Raw genomic sequence first — 7,610 nt, 5'->3', positions numbered from 1 at the left:
GCAAGAACTAAAGTTCTTTCTGGGAATTCAAATTAATCAAACTCCAGAAGTCACGTACGTCCATCAAAGTAAATACATTAAAGACGTTCTGAAGAAGTTTGACATGTCTGAATGCAACTCTGCAAAGACTCCCATGCACCCAACGTGCATTCTGGAGAAGGAAGAGGTAAGCAACAAGGTTTGTCAGAAGCTCTATCGAGGTATGATAGGCTCTCTTCTCTATCTGACTGCTACTCGTCCTGATATTCTCTTTAGCGTCTGTCTTTGTGCCAGATTCCAATCAGATCCTAGAGAATCTCATTTAACAGCTGTTAAGAGAATTCTTAAGTATCTGAAAGGAACTCCTAACCTGGGCCTGATGTATGAGAAAACATCAGAGTATAGACTCTTGGGTTATTGTGATGCAGATTATGCAGGAGATAGAATAGAACGAAAAAGCACATCTGGGAATTGCCAGCTTCTGGGAAACAATCTAATCTCCTGGGCTAGCAAAAGACAGTCAACTATCGCTCTATCAACTGCAGAAGCAGAATACATCTCAGCATCACTGTGCACAACTCAGATGCTCTGGATGAAGCATCAGCTAGAAGATCTTCAGATATTTGAGAGTAACATTCCTATCTTTTGTGATAATACTGCTGCTATTTGTTTAAGTAAGAATCCCATTTTGCATTCCAGAGCCAAACACATAGAAATAAAACATCATTTTATTAGAGACTATGTTCAGAAAGGGATAGTAACGCTGAAGTTCATTGATACAGAACATCAATGGGCAGATATCTTTACTAAGCCTCTAGCTGAAGATAGATTTCTTTTCATATTAGAAAATCTGAACATTAAAAATTGCCCTGAGTAAAATTTGGCTCTGAACATATAAAATGAGATTCTGATAAAAACAAATACACCTCTGCCTCTGACTCTGATACTTCTACAAGTTAAGAAGATATCTGAGTTAGAAATCTTCAGAAACCAATCTCTTGGTATTCCTGAAGATCAGATACATTAAACACGTGGAGCTCTGAGCGTCAAACCTTAGAACTTCTAGACAACTGTCAAGAAATTCAAAAAGGCAGACGTTTGAGTTTTCCTCGAGCAGTGTGCAAACTGTGGGATTAGACATTCATTTATTAGCTGTAATCATTTTTCCCCAAACGTGCTATTTTGGTTTTTGTGCTAACGCTGGTATGTGTGTCGTTTTGCATGGGTTTTTACTTAGGTATATAAACACTTTTCTCACATTTCACACACTTATCACTCTCACTCACTCTAAAACCCTAAACCCTTCTCTGCAAGTTCTCTGCAAGTTCTTCACCTTCTTCATCAATCTTCTTCATGGATGCTCAACAACAAGAAGTTTTTAACTTCTCCCAACAGATGGAATCTACTTCTAATCCCCAAACCTCAAACACTCAAACACCCACTGTTACAGGCGTCACCATAACCCCTGTTTATCAAGAACCCCACATTCTTGACCGAGAAAGCCACATAAACCTTTCAACTCCCTTTGAAGGTTTGGATGTTTTGTGTGAATCCTTGGTTGATTTTGACAACCTAAGAAGAAATGGCGTTGATCTCACTAGGGAACTTCGTCAACAAGGATGGGAAACCTACTTCGACAGGCTTTATGGTCCAATCTACCCTCTTCTGGTCAAGGAATTTTGGAGACATGCTGATGCAGATGACCAATTCATCGTCTCTTTTGTTCTAGGGGTAAAAATTGTCATCACTGAAGCGTCAATAGCCTCCTTGCTGAATATGGAGGAAAGTGGAGGAAAAAGGATTTACAACATTCCTCCCAGGTCTAAGCGCATCACTGAAGTCATCAACCCAACTATCTTCAAACCTAATGTTGAAGGAAACCCCTCTAAGAACAAGGAGCTACATCAGAACCTCCGAGTGTGGTTGAAGATAATTCTGGGAACAATCCATCACCGTCCAGCCTCTAACTCTTCAGATTATATCAATGCAGACCAGAAATGCATTCTGTACTGCATTCAGAAGGGTATCAAGATCAACCTCCCTACTCTCCTGTTCAGATATCTGAGGGATTCAGTCAGAGAAACCAGGAATAACATGAAGCCCAGATCCTACATTCCTCTGGGTAGATTGCTCTCTGACATCTTCATTGAGCATGGACTGGTAGACGCTCTGGAAAAGACCAGATGTATGGATGATCTGGCAATTGATGTGGGAAAGCCTCTGAATGCCAAAAACCTGAAGAGTATGGGAATCATCAAAGAGATTAGAGTCAAGCCCACTCTGGATGTATCCTGGGAATCTCTAAAAGATCAGAGGAAGATGCCTCATGGCCTGGCCAGATTCTTCAAGAATGAGCCCAGAGACGCTGTTGCCCTCTATCTTCATCGTCTGCTGGAAGAAGGTGTTGATGTCTCTGATTTCAGCATTGATGACTGTCTGGATTCAGAAGAAGACCTAGTCAGATACAAGAGAGGTGTCTCTGAGAAACAGATAGCTGCTGAGGCAAGGAAAGCGAAGAAAGCCAGACTTGGAGAAACTTCTGGAAGCAAAACTTCAGCACCTCTGAATGTCTCTTCTGGTAAGTCTATTCCTCCTGTCTCCTCTGAATTTAAAATGGCTTCCTCTAACCCTCTTTCTTCACAACCAATTTATACCACCTCTGACATTCCACCCTCAATCACCTCCCAAACTACACCAGTTCTAAGAATAGCCAGAACCTTCATTCCTCCCTCTCAACCTATACAAACCCACCAAAGCACTTCTTCTTCTTCATCCTCTGAATATGAATCACCTCCTTACCTTTCCCCTTCTTCTGACCAAGAGTCCTCTGACCAAGAACACTCTGACCCAAACTCCCCAACCATAGCAACACTCTATGCCCATAGACTTGCTTCACAACGAACACAAACCACAGAACCTGAAATAACTTCACCACTACAACAAACAACCACCATACCCTCTGTAATTCAACCATCTGCTCCTTTCACCTCTAATATCATTCCACCAATCCTTCCCGCTGTCCCAGAACCAGAATCCGAACCTTTAGATTTAAACCCACTTTATGCTTCATCCCCCAGTCTTCAACCAGAAGCAGAATCTGAACCCCAACCTGAGTCAGAATCTGAACCTCAAACTCTAAATCTCAGCCCTCAAAACTCTCCACCTCATACCTCTGAACCAGAACCTGAACCTGAGCTTTCTAAACCTACCCTTAAGGAAGCCATCTTTATGATTGCAGAGGCTTCAGCTCAAAAGATAGATTCTCTAGTCACAAACTCTGAAATCAGTGATGATCCTGCATCTGTAAGGACACACTGGAACAGAGTCATTGGCTGGATGACATCTGAGTCTTTTAGGCTGAAGAGTGTCTCTGAACAAGTCAGAAATGGCTACATCAGAGATGCTGAGGCAAGACTCCAGGAGAGACTTGCCAGAGAAGCTGAAGCCAGAAGGCTAGAAGAGGAGAGGTTGGCTAAGGAAGCTGAAGAAGAAGCAAAAAGACTAGAGGAAGAACGACTGGAAAAAGAAGCAGAAATCCTAAGGCAACAAGAAGCTGAAGCTAAGGCTCTGGCAGATGCAGAAGCTCAAGCTGCTGCAGAAGCTGAAGCCCAGCAGGCTCTGACTCAGGGGGAGTCTTCAACTGCTGTTCCCATGATTCTTCAGACTCTGAAGGACCTTAAGGAAGATCAGAATATCCTCCGAGACAGAATGGATAAGCAAGATACGGTCAATGAGAATATCCAGAAGATGCTTGCCATGATCTTGCAGAAATTGCCTCAGAACCCTTAGGCACTTAGGATTTTATGTTCTGCTTGCCTTTTGTTGTTTTTGCTTTTGTCTTCTTTTTGAATCTGATGTTTTGTGTTTCTCTTTTAATGAAGTGTTTTTCTCTTTAAGTTATTTTTTTTACTATGTCTTTTTGATTCTGACAAAAAGGGGGAGAAATCATTAAATAGCTCTGATGAAAATTGTCTAAAACCTTAAGCACTCTGCAACAATTGATTAAATAGCTCTGATAAAAATAACTCTGATTAAATAGCTCTAACATTAAATTTAAGAAATTGCAGAAAGTTTTCAGAAATCTCATTACTTGGAAAGCTCTGGTAAGAACTTCTGAACTCCCTAGCACTAACTCAGGGGGAGCTTCTGTCTATCTGATCTTATTTATTTCATGTTTCATCTGCTATTTTAAGTTGTTTTGTCATCATCAAAAAGGGGGAGATTGTAAGAACAAAAATTGTTCTACAACAGATTCCTTGATTTTGATGATAACAAAGGATGAAACCAAAAATGACACCCTAACGAAAAGTTTCTAAGTGTGCAGGGTTCTAAAGAAAGAAGTAATAAATCTGATGATGTCATCAGATGCACAACAAGATCAGATACAAATTCTCAAGTATCAAAAGCATCTGAAGTGGAATCTCATTCAAGAAGCTCTGACTCTGGACAAAACTGCAAAGTATCAGAAGCATCTGAACATGAAGTAAATCTAGAAGCTCTGACTCTGAACAACGCCCTCTAAAGAATCTATTTAGATCAACATCAAAAGCAAGATTCCAAGTTTCTCCAGATACACAATTACTCTGATTATGGATTTGTTAATCATGATGAAGTAACGTTTAAGCCAAGTTAAAGTTCTGCAAATGGATTTCCTCAATTAGAAAGAGACGTTAATCTCCTCTTTCAAGAGAGAAGATACTACTTGTGGTAAGTAGTCACTTCTAAAAGAAAAAGTCTCCTGCAGAAGCTATTTATGGAATGGCGTAATTACATCTCATTATCCACCAGATTCAACTCTACTTCAACTCTATTTCAACACTACTTCAACTCCTATATAAATAGAGAAGAAATCAACTTTCAGTAAGCAAGAAATCAACTAGCCAAAACTATACTGAATTATTTCACGCTCAAGAAAATCATCTTTGTTTTTCAAAGAATTTCACTAAGCTTTTGCTTATCAAGTGAAAAAATCTGTTCTTAAATTTGTAATACTTGCTTTCTTAGAAGCACTCTAGATTACATATCTTGTATCTAATTTTTATTTGATTTCCTCAAGTGACTCTTTGTAGTCTGTAGACTTGAGAGGACTAAGAGATTTTCTTCTCTCTTAGGGGTTGTTTGTAATCTTTCAAGATTAGTGGATTAAGTCCTTGTTGAAGGCGAAATCACCTTGGCCGGGTGGACTGGAGTAGCTTTGTGTTATAAGCGAACCAGTATAAAATCATTGTGTGATTTTCATTTTGGAAAAGCGCTTATTTTTCAAACAATTCAACCCCCCCCTTTCTTGTTTTTCTCACCTTCAGTTTTGTCAGTGTTTCAGGTACTTGTTGATTATAGAGCATATGCGTGTACGAAACAGAAAATGGAGCGAAATGGTGAAAAATGCAGCATTCTGGTGCATGGCATTCGTCGCGGCCTAATTGCGTCCGCCATGGCACCAAGACACGTCAGCCCTTCATTTAAAGCTCATGGCGACCGCCATGAGCCTTATGTAGATCGCCATCTTCCTGTAGTAACAGAATATATGGAAGTGAGTTGGACTCACTCCTTCCCACTTCCCTACTTTTCCTCAACCACTTTAGAATGTGAATGAAGAAACTTCACATGTTGTAACTCTATATAAGACACCATTGTACCTATTTTACGATATCCAGAGATAGAGGCGAAGCGCTGTCGGTTTAGTTTTAACACAATTTATATTTTCAAGTGATAATCACTCGATTGAGCTATTACCGCTCACTAGTTTTAGGATTTGCTTGTACTCTTGGATCAACAATCTTGCTGTTTTAATTGAAGTTATTCCAATTCCGTTTTACTTCCTGTCTTGCATTTATTATAGTACTTTATTATTATTGATATCACATTCTATAAGTGTTTAAGCATGTTGTTTTCAATTGCAATTACTATGTTTAAGTTGTTTTCAATTAAGTTCATGTCTAGCTAAACCTTTTGAGTCTGATCTGTGAGGACTGTCATTTCCGACGGGACTCGGTAATGAAATTGGTTTAAGAACTTTATTAAATTCCGTTTTGGTCTTTGTTCCTAAGTTAAAATTAATACGATTTGTCACGAGAGTGAGAATAAATTAAGGTTCGAGTCGGCACTGCGAGAGCGCGGGGGTCGAACTAGATAGTAGGAATGGGGCATCGATCCTAAAGAGGGCGAGAGCGTTTTAGGCATCTGTTAAGACTTGTTCATTTCAAATACGTTTCTTAATTAGAATGGGCGAGCGAGAGCAAAATCTCATGGTTATGAAGCATGGCTTTATTCAATAGCGCGAGAGTGTGAGGTTTAGTCTTCAAACTGATATTTTCTACTGAACACGATTTAACCACGAGTCTGAGTCAATCTGTCGCAGAGTCCCTGAGGTGCGTGGAATCCATATTCCGGTATCCCTTTCTCTTTATTATCTTATTTTCTAAATTAACTTTAGTTCCAGTTTTTATTCATTTAATCAAAGAATTCATTTTCCTTAGCTTTACATAACATCGATAGATAGCATTAGTTTGATTATTAGTCTTTGTGGGTTCGATAACTTTTGAAACTACACGATAGACTGTGTGCTTGCAGTTAGTTATTCCAATAGACTTATATAGTCACGCGATCAAGTTTTTGGCATCGTTGTCGGGGACTTATTTAGACAATATTATGATTTTGTTGTTCTGCTGTATAGACTAAAGCAACTTTTATTTTATTTACTCTTCTAAACCGTCAATTGTATGCCAAGCACTCGCTCACAAGGAGAAAATCTAGAACAACCAGTTGACGAAGTCGAGCATTTTATTAACTTACAACGCCAAATTCACAATTTTTAAATTAAGTACAATCTTCCTTTTCCAAAACCAAAATTAGGATTTAAACCATTTATGGTTGAAGGACCATAAAACCGTCCTCTTAAGTATTATGTTATCCCTTCGCAGGAGGAACCACACAACAACATTGTTGCCCCTTCCGTCGAATGAAATGATTTCAAATTAAAACCTTCATTATTGTCATTCGTACAACAGAACCAGTTCTCTGGTAGTCCTACAGACGGCCTGAACCTTCATTTATCAGTGTTTGTGAAGTACGCAGACACAATAAAAGCGAATGGTGTCCGCCCCGAAGCAATAAGACTAAGTCTTTTCCCTTTTTCTTTAAGAGATAGAGACAAAGATTGGCTCCATTCTCTACCATCCAACTCTGTCACTACATGGAACGAGTTGAAGAAAGTTTTCTTAGTGCGGTATTTCCCACCAAGCAAGACTATTATGCTAAGAGCCCAAATCAACGAATTTAGGCAGAAAGACAATGAATCTCTTTTCGATGCTTGGGAGATATACAAGGACATGACGAGACTTTGTCCACACCATGGACTTGAGCAATAGTTGATTATCCATACTTTCTATAATGGTCTTCTGTATAACACTAAGATGAATTTAAACGCTACAGCTGGCGGCGCTTTAATGGACAAACCTTATGAAGACGCCTATCAACTCATTGAAAATATGGCACAAAACCATTTACAATGAGGAGGTGAGAGAACTGCTACAGAAAATCCAACTATGAAGACCGAAATGTACGAAGTCAATGGAATGGACCACGTCAATGCTAAAGTGGATGCTCTTACTCAAAAGATTGAGAACTTAACC

At 39.3% G+C, this 7,610-nt stretch overlaps 1 non-coding gene across 1 annotated transcript; it reads right to left on the bottom strand.

The window, feature by feature from the left end:
- Positions 1–7,229: 7,229 nt before the first annotated feature.
- On the bottom strand, positions 7,230–7,336 carry LOC127099326 (small nucleolar RNA R71). The gene has a single exon (XR_007793842.1). It is a non-coding gene; the product is annotated as a small nucleolar RNA R71 (small nucleolar RNA).
- Positions 7,337–7,610: the final 274 nt, after the last annotated feature.

Source organism: Lathyrus oleraceus, chromosome 6 (genome assembly GCF_024323335.1).
Source record: "Lathyrus oleraceus cultivar Zhongwan6 chromosome 6, CAAS_Psat_ZW6_1.0, whole genome shotgun sequence".
Lineage (NCBI taxonomy): Eukaryota > Viridiplantae > Streptophyta > Magnoliopsida > Fabales > Fabaceae > Lathyrus > Lathyrus oleraceus.
The sequence above is the reverse complement of the archived record's forward strand: the minus strand, read 5'-3'. Positions and strand labels throughout refer to the sequence as shown.